Source organism: Sus scrofa, chromosome 14 (assembly GCF_000003025.6).
Source record: "Sus scrofa isolate TJ Tabasco breed Duroc chromosome 14, Sscrofa11.1, whole genome shotgun sequence".
NCBI lineage: Eukaryota > Metazoa > Chordata > Mammalia > Artiodactyla > Suidae > Sus > Sus scrofa.
This window is the reverse complement of record NC_010456.5, coordinates 97,455,265-97,467,138: the sequence shown is the minus strand read 5'-3', so window position 1 is coordinate 97,467,138 and position 11,874 is coordinate 97,455,265.

Below are 11,874 nucleotides of genomic sequence, written 5' to 3'. Positions count from 1 at the left end.
AAATATATAAAACAGAGGAAGTAAATTTAAAGTTTTAGGGAACTTGGTTAGCCACTGTCTTTTTGAAATCTGACCTGATGATTTAATAGTGACCTATAGGTTGGAGATTACAGAGCAGTTTCTGGTTTATTTTTACCTTTACTCTTAAGGGGGTTTCATTGTTAACCTTTGGCCTTAACATTTTCAAACTGATTTAACAAGCAGAAATGCATTTTAAATCCTAAAGCACAGTAGTTGAAAATCTCTTTTATGCCTGGAACCAATGTTCTGGGCTGATAGTGGAAACTTAGAGGGCGCTGGATATTAAAATATATTACAAGCTGGGAGGAAAGGTAAGTCACAAATTCTAATAGGAGAAAAGCAAAGCCAGTTGCTTCAGAGATGCCAGCTAGAAACAAAATTCCATTCAGAGGGGTTTTATTGGGAGGAATTTAATGAAGGGGCTAGTCACAGAGGTGTGGGCAGAGTTGAAGAATCACTGAGAAATTTCCTTCAGTAAGAAAGAAGGCAGCAAACCACTGGACTCTGGCTTGAAGGAGAGTAAGAGCAGAGAGAACCAGAGCCATGAGTTAGGGAGTACACAGAAGAAGCACAAATATAGGGAGGGAGGAAGGGGAATAAATATCCACAGAGAAATTTAAAGTTTGGAAAACTAATTTAAGGTGAGTGTTTGTGTGAGGAAAAACAAAGATACATAAGAAAAGTCCTGCCTGCAAAGAATTTGCTATCTAGTGGGAGACGAAGAGCTGATACACAGGAACAATCCAACATGATAAATGCTAGAATGGAGGAGTATGGAAAGGATGGCCCAGATGGTTTTCATGCTGCACAAAGGATAAGAGAATAGAAAAAACACAAGGTGGCCATAAAGTAGATTTTTTTTATCAGATATTAGAATGAATTGTCAATAAATCATGTATTATATAACTGCCAGTTTCTAGACTTCGTAGCTACTCTGTTGATTACAACAAATACAACCAGAAGTTATCTTGGAATAAGAAACAGATTGTAATTAATGAGTGCAGTTAAAAATATTGTGATATGTCAGGCCACTAACATTGATTGGTGTCTAAAGTCTAGGCCTACATCTATATAGGTGGTATTTGGGGTTTCCATTAAAATCTTCAAGTCTACATAATGCAGATATTTCCATTTCTTGGAATAAATGCATGAAATAATAACAATGTCCCCTAGGCTTCACACTCTTGGGTACATAAGGGTCACAAATTCAGCTCATTTTACTTTCAGTTTCTCTTATAAGTAATTTCGGCATCCAAGAGTTATGGCCTCATGTCTGCCCCCAAATGAGTTAATTACCACATGATATCCACCTAGGCTACAATGCTGTGTTTTTGTTTAGATATATCAACTTCTTCAGGACCCAGAAGGCTAGTAAAGTCTGAATGTATCTTTTCCTCCTTCTGAGTATTTTTGCATCTGCTGAGCAAGCCAGGCTGCCTCCATTAGGTCCTTCTGTACTCTCCACCAAACACTCAAGCTTTTCAAATAAATTCTACCACTGTTGCGGATAAGTTCCCAAGGAGTCTCAGCTGTGGGCAGTATGGAGTATAATTTAGGAGAATGCATTATTTCACTATCGGAGGGGGTAGCAGCAAACCAGTGCTTCTAATGCCCTGGCATTTACTGAAAAGCCCCCATCTGCATAGACCCACTTACTGTTTCAGAGAGGGGCTGGGCCATGATCTATAATCGTCAGTGTAAAACCTGTAGCTTCTTTTAAGAACTCTCCTATCATTGATGTAATATCACTAAAAGCCTTATTTCATGAAGAATATCCTTTGTTTTCATCATAAATTGAGAGCAGAACCTCTATTAACTTGAATATTAAACCTGTGGTTAGGAAATAGCTTTTCCCCATATGTGTGAAACATGAAAAAACCACTGTTCAGATACTATGAAAGATGGCAGCTGTTACTAGTAACATCTACTAGATTCAGAAATAGTTGAAAAACTTAGTTGATACCTTTTAGCATCAGCCCAGTTCACAGCGCCTGCTCCTTCTTCGGGGAACTGCCTCTGATCTGTGAGGTGAAACATTTCCTACCCAGCTTTGGGATTAGGGATAGATAACTGATCCAAGCCTGGCCAATTGGATTCTAGATCCTAAGATTTAGAATTAGGCCCCAGCAGGAGCAAATTCGCCTCTGCATTTCACCAAGACTGTGTAACATATCAACTGGGGCCAGTTAATTCTGTGTTGGGGGTAGATGGGAGAAGGGAGAGGAGAGATGGAAAAGAGTCCTTGCAATTTTGCAATTTTTGATTATAGCTTTTATTTGGGAATTGAGTTCTGAGAGGCACTACAAAAACCCTATGATAAGAATCCGTTTTCTTATTTAAATTTAATTTTTTTTTTGGCCTATAACGAAAGTCCTGATTAATACCAAAAATTGACATACTGTTTCTTTTGTGATTCTATTTTGGAATCAGAAAAATTAAAATCCTGAAAAGCACCAATATCCCTTCCCATTATTTGCAAATATCTAATAAGGAATTTGGGGGAAAATTATATACAGTAAGTTTACAGATTGTTAGTTATTATAAATTACTTTCCTAATATTCCCTCCTCCCAAAGGTAGTGCTATAAAGGAGAGGAGATCCCATTCACCTGGAAAGATCTAGGATGGTCTCTTAGAAGATACAGCGTTCTTGCCAGGGTTTTGGATAAACTGGTGGGTGCAAAGGAAAGGAATCTGAACAGAGGCAACCAAAAAAATATATGAGGCAGAAAAAAAAAAGTATTGGTCCTATTGAGGGAACATCGAAGTGATTGCTTTTGACTGGACTTTCAGTGCTGAGTACAGGAGTGCTCAGAGTATAAATCTGGTTATTATTCAACTATAATTTAAAAAAACTTTAAAAAGAAACAAATCTGGTTATTATGTTAAATTCATAATAATGCTGATAGTGACCATGAACAAATCAATAAATTGTTTCTATGAATAAGGTACTATAGAGCAGTGTTTGAATTACTAAATAGACTTTTTCTCATTGAATTCTCACAACTGTCCTATAAAGAGGGTACTGTTATTAGCTCCATTTTACAGTGAGGTAATTTAAACTCAGAGATAAACAACTTGCTCGAGTCTCCTAGGTTAAATGGTAGAACCAGGAGTCAATTATAAGCATTTTGGGTCCAGAGCCTGTGCTTTTTAAGGGTTAAGCTACACTGTCTGCTGCATCCTACTGTAGAGATCACAAATTTGTATTTGAACAGCAGCTGAGGGATACTGTGATTGAGTGACAAGCTTCAGAGGGTACTTTGACAACAGAGTCCAAGATGAATGGATCAGAGTGAAAATTATCCACTACATGAGGGATTCTTTTTTTTTTTTTTTTTTTGTCTTTTTGCCATTTCTTGAGCCTCTCCCGCGGCACATGGAGGTTCACCAGGCTAGGGGTCTAATCCGAGCTGTAGCCATCAGCCTACACCAGAGCCACAGCAACGCGGGATCCGAGCCGCATCTGCAACCCACACCACAGCTCACAGCAACACCGGATCGTTAAGCCACTGAGCAAGGGCAGGGACTGAACCCACAACCTCATGGTTCCTAGTCGGATTCGTTAACCACTGCGCCATGACGGGAACTCCCCAGGAGTGAGGGATTCTTTAGGACACCGTTGCCAGTGCTAAGAGGTGAGTGCCTGAGCTGGAGGACATAGTAATTTTCGAGAAATTTTACAGGGACAAGTATTATCTTCGGGTTGGTTAGCTGACTGTGCCACACATCTTGTGCAGATGGGTGTTTAGGTCTGTGGGGTACCATAAAGTATTTGTACAATCCATGTTTCATAAATTGGAGAGTGTATAGAGAGAGGCTGGAGAGGGTGGGGGGAGGAAAGGAATGGAGGGAGATTCCAAAAGCGTAGAAAACAAAGTTCCTATCCTTCACTGGGTTTAACATTTTATTGAAGAAGCTTAATGGAGAGAGATTGGAACATATGAAAAGAGTGGAAAACAATTGAAGTCAATGGCAATTGTGTGAAGTGAATTCCAGGTGAGGCAGACCTCGGTGAAAGGAGAAAACAAAGGAATAGGACAGACAGGTAAAGGGTGGCAGGCCTCAGAATCATTTCCAATGATGACACAAAAACTCTTAAAGTATAATTTCCTCAGGAGAGGCTAGGAGGTCACTGAGATGGAACACCAAACTCTAGGGTCTTGAAGCTTCCACCTTCCCAGGCTCTAGTACGTGCTTTTCTCTGTTTTGCTGTTGAACAGTTGATTTGCAAGCACTGATTCATTTCACTACTGTTTGAAGAAATCTCTGGTGAGACCAGTTTGTTGTTACAGATTGACCCGACTGACTGGAGTTTCTAGGGGCTGCTTCAGTATTTTGCAGCTCACAGTATTGACAGTCCACTGCAGGCTGAGCCTGGTAGGGATCACCCAGAGAGCTTGGCTAATATGTAGATTGCTGGTCCTTGGAGTTAGAGCACCAGCACACAGTCTTCTTATCCAAATCAAACCCCAGTGCCACCTCGGGCTGGCTGCATGACCTCACTCTGCATTAGTTTTCTAACTGGTAAACAGGAATAATAATAAGAGATAGTACATATCTTTACAGGCTTTACGGTAGGATAAAATGAGACAATACCTACATGCAAGGGAGTTAGCATAATGCTTGGCATATAGTTATGGATTACTAATTATGATAATTCCTAAAGCACCAAAGATACTGTAAATTACATCTTTTGTAATTTAAAATTTCCAGTGTGACTGCAGGGGAGGAAAAAAAAAGACTTCTAGCTGTAATACCCCTACCACAGCCCCAGATCACCTTCAGGGCTCCCAAGGCCAGTTTTTTTTTTTTTTTTTTCCCACTCAGTGCTTGTTCAGAGTCTCCTCTCCAGCCTGCATGCTTCCTTTAGGCTTTCCTGGTGTCCTGTCCATTCTACCAACTCCAGCTAGATGAATGTTCAGAGCCACGGTGGCATTTTCAATAAAGCATTATTGCCACAAGACCATTTAGTTGATTGAAATAGCATTTCTACAACTGAAATGGTTAAAAGTCTCCAATGAAAGATCACAGAGAATTACATCACAATGAAATGTCACAGAGAATTAGAAGTACTTTTTCTCGGATTTACTATAACTAAATTTGTCAAAATAGTACTTTCCTAAAGTGCTGTGTCAATAATCCTCAATGATCCAGCTTCTAAGCTGTTCTTTGCTGCCTCTTGTGACTGATTCCTACAATGGAGCTCAGCAAACTTTTTTCTGTGCAGGGACCGATAATGAATAGTGAGCCTATGCAGGCCATACTGTCTCTGTTGCAACCATTCTATTCTACAATTTTGTGCAAAAGCAGCCGTTGGTAGTATGTAAATTAGAATACTTGTATTTCAATAAAACTTTACTTATAGCCACTGAAATTTGAATTTCATATAACTTTCCTGTCGTGAAACAGTCTTCTTTTTCATCTTTTCAATCTTTTAGAAATGTAAAAGGAATTCTTAGCATGTAGGCAACTAAAACAGGTGGTGAGTTAGAACTCACAGATTATGGTTTTCCAACCCCTGTTCTAAACTATATTAATAGTGTATTTGTTGTTTTGTTTTTGATAATAGGAAGAGAAACTGCCTTAAGAGAAGCAAATTGCACAGTCTAATCACAATATATAATATGATTGTAAGAAGTAAGGTGCTTTGTACCACAATGATCATGGCAGCATTATTCATAACAGCCAAAATGTGGAAACAATTCTAGTATCCATCAACAGTTGAATGGATAAACAAAATGTGCTTTATACATAAAATGGAATATTATTCAGCATTAAAAAGGAAGGAAATTCTGACATAAGCTACAACATGAATGAATCTTGAGGACATTATGCTAAGTAAACTAGTCAACTACTGTATGATTTCACCTGTAAAATTTACCTAAAGTTGTTAAATTCACAGAGATAGAAAGAAGAATGGTGGGTGTAAAGGGCTGAGGGAGAAGGAATGGGGAGTTGTTGTTCAGTGGGTGCAGGGTTTCAGTTTATAAGAGGAAAAGATATCTTGAGATTGGCTGCATAGCAGTATGAATGTACTTACTGCAGAACTGTCCACTTGAACAATGATTAAGATGGTGAATTTTATGTTAAACAATTAAAATAAAACTTTTAAAATGAGGTAGCTTAGGATTTTACAAATAAATTCTAAGACCCAAACTGGATATTAATATTCACATTTTGCAGAGAATATCTCAGTCTTACATGCTATATTCACGGTTCTTCTCACTATTTCCTTTTAGCTACATGGCTGAAAGTAACAGACATGCTGTTTAGTTCAAAAAATGCTTTTTAGGGAGTTTCCTAGTGACCTAGTGGTTAAGGATTCAGCATTGTCACCATTGTGGCTTGGGTTTGATCCCTGGTCTGGGAACTTCCACATACTGTGGGCATGACCAAAGGAAAACAAAAATGGTTTTTAAAATCACCACTGTGTGCCCCAAAAATCACTTAGAAAGTATGAATAGAAGCATGATTAAAACACTATTGTAATCGGTTTATGAGCCCCAAGTTATCATCCCCTTCTAGTGGCATAAATTTGCAATATTGCCATGGCTTTATGGCAGATGGAGTTTAATTACTTACCCCTTGATTTTGGGCTTGCCCATGTGATTCCTTTTAGCCAATGGGATGCTAATGGCCTTGAGTAAGGCAGAGGCTTAAATGTGCTTTCACTACTGCCATTGCCATAAAAGCATTTCAGAATGAGATAAACGGGACCTGCTTGACTAGACCAGAAGCCAAAAGTCCTGCCCAGTTCAACTGAGCCCAGATTTCTCAAATGCTAATCCATCCACAGACCTGTGAAGATGAAAATAAATGATCCGTGCTTTAAAGCAACATGGAAGTATTATGGTTAGAGCAAATGGATAGATTATTTTTGAGAAGAATAGGTTTGTGTAGGTGGATAGGCATGTTTGCTTCTCTTTTAAACTCATCTCCAAAAAGCAGTGGTGCTCAAACTCTGTCATGTATAAAAATAACTTGAGAGCATGATAAAGTTTGGGACTTTCAGGGGACGTTGACAGAGATTCTGGTGTCATAGACATGGTGGAGAGCCCAGAAATATGAATTTTTTTTGGATTCACCCCAAACAATTCTGATGCAGGTCAACTGAGGCTTGTAATAGCTTTACTTTCTTGTGGATTATTAGTGATGAAGAGAGATTCTTGTCTGCAAAACCTCACAGGGATGAGAAAGAATTGATAGCAGAAAAACAAAAACACCTGCATATAAAAGTCTATCTAATAACTAGGCAAAGTAGTTACTTACTCAGTAACTCTGTGGGGTACACCAAAATTGCATCACAACTGAACAAGCTTTGCTTTCTTCTAGCCTGAAATTCAGCCAGTAGAGTCATTCCTCTGGGTCAGTCAGAAACCTAACACATCTTTATTTCTTATGTCACCATTATAAGCTGTCATCAAATCAGAGCTGATTCTCCAAAACCATTCTAAGGCAATGTTGCTCCTGCCAGACTTTCCTCCTCCTAAGTAGCCTGCCTTTCTGTCACCAATTGCCTCACATCATTCCTCTGTCCCTATAGTTATTATGACTCCTATAGTTATTATTCACCAACACTTTGATGTGATATCCAATATTACTCATAGTACTTTTTTTTTTTTTTAGTAACAAAACAAATGCATCATTAAGCTCATCACCTGGCTGTCACTCCAGAAGCTAGCAGCCTTTTCTAGCTTATCTTGAGATTGATCACTTCAATAACACCTTTCATGATAACATCTCATTCTTAACAACTCATCACCTTCCTATATTTAGCTTATGTTCAATTTAGTAGTTTCCTAAATACCATCTTTAGAAGGCTCTTTAATTATTTCTTTAAATACCTGTTTGTTGTCTTTCAAACTGGAAAAGTACTTTAATATTTGTTTGATATCACTAGAACTAGGATACTATTGATCCCATAATACTTAGTGAATGAAACTGAACTGTGGCTTGAGCTTACATTTTGAAATATATAATGATAGTAGTATTAACACCAGCTCAAAATAAGAGCATTTGAAAGGTAACTGAAAACTTTCTAATGCTCTGGGCAATGTGTTATATAATTACACTTTCTGTTTTATTTAACCTTTACAACACCCAGGAGCAAAGTACTCATAGTATTCCTGTTTGTTAGATAACAAAAGTGAAGAATAGGACTTGTCTAAGTTAAGTGGTTCTTGGTAAGGATTTGACCCAAGACAGAGCAATGGACTATTATTTTACTCTGCCTCTAATTAAAGAAAGCTGCTGGCACCAAGTTATTTTTCTTTTCTTTCATGTCCTTTTCTTTAAAATTGTTTATTTTCTTTATATTAAAAATATCACAAAGAGTGGTTGAGTGTATGAACATAAGGTTTGCTAGATGTAAAACATCACTCTGCCAATGTACATTAATCAATAGTGTATTTTAGTCCCTTAAAACCTAGTTAATTTATTAGTTAAAAAACTGTAATATTACCTAATACATAGAGTTGTTTTGACAATTAAAGGGAGAAATCCATATGAAGGGTGTAGGTCAGAGGCTGGAACTCAGTAGCCAATTAAGGAATGTTTACTAATACAGTGATGATGATGATGATGGTCAATGATGGTGGTGTTCTCCAGAGGTCCTCCTTCCGAATGGGCAAAAACTCCTCCCAAACTATTGTCCTTTCTCTCTGGGAAAAAATATGGCTAAGAGTCATCATTTGTATTGATTTTACCTCTGTGATTTGGAAAATGGAGTTTTCGATATGGTGACTCCCCAGAATGACTTGCAAAATAAAACTTAGCATCTTCAGGTCTTAATGGGCTCTAACTTTCTGAAAGTAAAAGTCTTGGATAACTTCTCAAATCAAGATAGATACACATATTCATGACATTATGCAAAGGAAACTCATCAGACATAGAGTCCTAGAACTCAGGTTGAAATATTTGTACAGAAATTTGAAGGAAATCATAAACTGAAAAGTACTAAACATACTACCCATTTCCCTATTTTCTTCTGTTCAGTATAGCAGTTCTGGTAGGTTTTTATTTTCTCACCGAGGACTGCACTACTCTTAAATAAACATGATTATAGCCTAGAGGAGCTACAGACTGCTTCAGATGCTAAAAATAAAATAGTTAAAATGGAGAGACTTCAATTAGATGCGGGCTGCTCAACAATTTAACTTCTAATTGTCTTGTGGTTATTCCACAACTAGGAATTGACCATATTCCGTTTAAAGGAGATTGAAGGTCTCAGAAAAAATAAGAAATGAAGTGGCATCTTTTTCTTCCCAATTCCTGATCCCCAGAAAAATGAATAAAAATAATCATATTTCTACTCTAAAGTAAAAATATGGACTCTTAAGTCACATCTTAGAATCTTCTGTTTTCAAAATAGTTTAGTATACTCCCAGTCATGGGGATTAAAGCAAACAAATTGCTTATTAGTAATGGTGTTTCACTGAAAACATTAACTTATTGAGAGTGACAGAAAAATAGTTCTTAATAAAATAAAATTCAAGTTCTTTTCTCAGTTTCCATTTCATTTGTGAAAATCCTCAATGCCATATGCATTAATCTGATAATTTTCTAACTTATTTTTCTAACTTTAGAAACATGCTGTTACTTTATAAAATAAAACAAATTCTGACTACTTGTGTTTCTTTTGGCTAGTGATAGTGAATTGAAAAGAAGCAAGGGATCATTTGATCATTCAGTGTGAGGGCAAGTATATCATCTTTCATATTGTGGTGGTGAAAAGGCTATTTTAAAAGAATTCATGTGAACAGTATAGGAAAAAATATACACATATAGGAAAAATATAATTATATATATTTATAGTCATGCTACCCCCAGACCTAAATCCATAGTTATTTAGATTTACGTAACATTTAGATATTATTAGCATCCCTCTCCCAAGTACACTGAAATAAAGTCTAGATTATTGGGTAGGTTGGGTGAAATGAGTTTTAAGCAACTAATATGAACAATCTCCTTCTCAACATGGCCTTGTGACATGTTTTAGTGACTGAATTTTCTTGGTTTATTTTTCTCTCCTCATCCCTTACATTCTGAGTTTCACTCAAATCTATATTCTCAACTATCACTTCACCTACCTTCTTTGCACTTTATTTTAACCACGATTCCAATGTGTGTGTGTGTGTGTATTCAATGTACATGCATATATCTAAACATACATACATTTCTATATACATATGCATGTCATATATGTGTAAAAAGACAGAAGGACCCTAAAGTTACCATTAAGCTATAGAATTTTTTCATCCGGTTGTTTGCTGGACATCTCTCTCTACCTGAAAGACCCACAGATGAACAAAACAAATACATCTAAAACTGAACTTGAATGTAACCATCAAATTGCTATTTTTTTCACCTCAGTTTTCAATTGGAGACATCCATTCTGTTACCAAACCAAAAAATTGGGATTTAATCAATATTCTTTCTCAACCCTTCCTTCTAGATCTATCCAATCAATTCCTTACATGATTAAATATTTTGAACTACTTATCCTTTATTTTCATTGCTGTAATTAGGCCTTTTTCATATTGCTCTGGATTATTGAAATAACCTCTTAACCATTTCCTATAAAAATATGTCTAGTAGAAAGAGATTAAGGTATGAGATCTTTTTTTGGAGGGTGATCTATTTTCTCTAGTCTAATCCCCAATCCCCCCCATTTATTCCTCTATTCTATTTTATTTGTTAAAATACTGAAAAACTCTAATACACCAAACTCTTTCAAATTCCTCTGTTTTTGGTCACATTTTCCATCAACCTAGCATGCTTTTCCCCCATTAGTTACCTAGGTAATCCCCTTGTTTACCCTTAAAAACTATACTCAGATTTTACCCCATTCGAAGAATCTTTTTTGAGTCAGACAGAATTAATCACCCCCTTGGTCCTGATTATATATTTCTGTGTGACAAACCACCCCAAAACTTAGTGGTTTAAAATGACAACCATTTTATTGTTTCCTGGGTCAGGAAGTTGGGCAGTGCTCACTTGGCTGGTTCTTTTCACAACACATGGTTACATGATGATATTTAGCTGGTTTGAAAATTTAACATAGTTTCACTCACAAGCTTGCACCTTGACGCAATGGCTGAAAAGAGGGGCTCAGATGAACCCCTATTTTTCTTCCTGTACTTTCAGTTTCTCTCCTTGTGATGTCTCCAGCAGGGCAATAGGACTTCTTTCACAACAAGATAACCTCTCAGAGACCAAGGAAAAAGTTCCTAGTTTCTTAAAACTAAGCTTAGAGTGATAGAGAGAGACTTCTTTTGCATCAAAGTGGTCAAAGTCCAGCCCTGACCTAAGAGAGGAAATAGATCTCGCTGTTTAATGAGAAGAGTGACAAAAAATTTACGGCCATTTAATTTTTTTTTTTTTTTTGTTTTTGTTTTTTAGGGCTGCAGCTGCAGCACATGGAAGTACCCAAGCTAGGGGTTGAATTGGAGCTGCAGCTGCTGGCCTATGCCACATCCTCAGCCACAGCAAGGCCAGTTCCTTAACCCACTGAGCGAGACCAGGGATTGAACCCTCATGCTAATGGATACTAGTCAGGATCATAATCCCTTGAGCCACAACAGGAACTCTGATTATGGCCACTTTAAACCATGTTCTAAACTTTGTATAGATGCCATTAAATATTTATGTTAATTCTATATGATAATCTGTTTACATATCAGACTCTGAGTTCTTTGAAGGCCATCATATCAAAAGTTACTAAGTACATATCATTTTCTAGAAATTAAAATCAATGCCATACACAAGAAAATGTGGATTAGACTGAGGCAGCCAATAATAAAAATGTCAGTGAAAAAGAATGCTTTTCATACCAGGTCATGTCAGCTAAAAT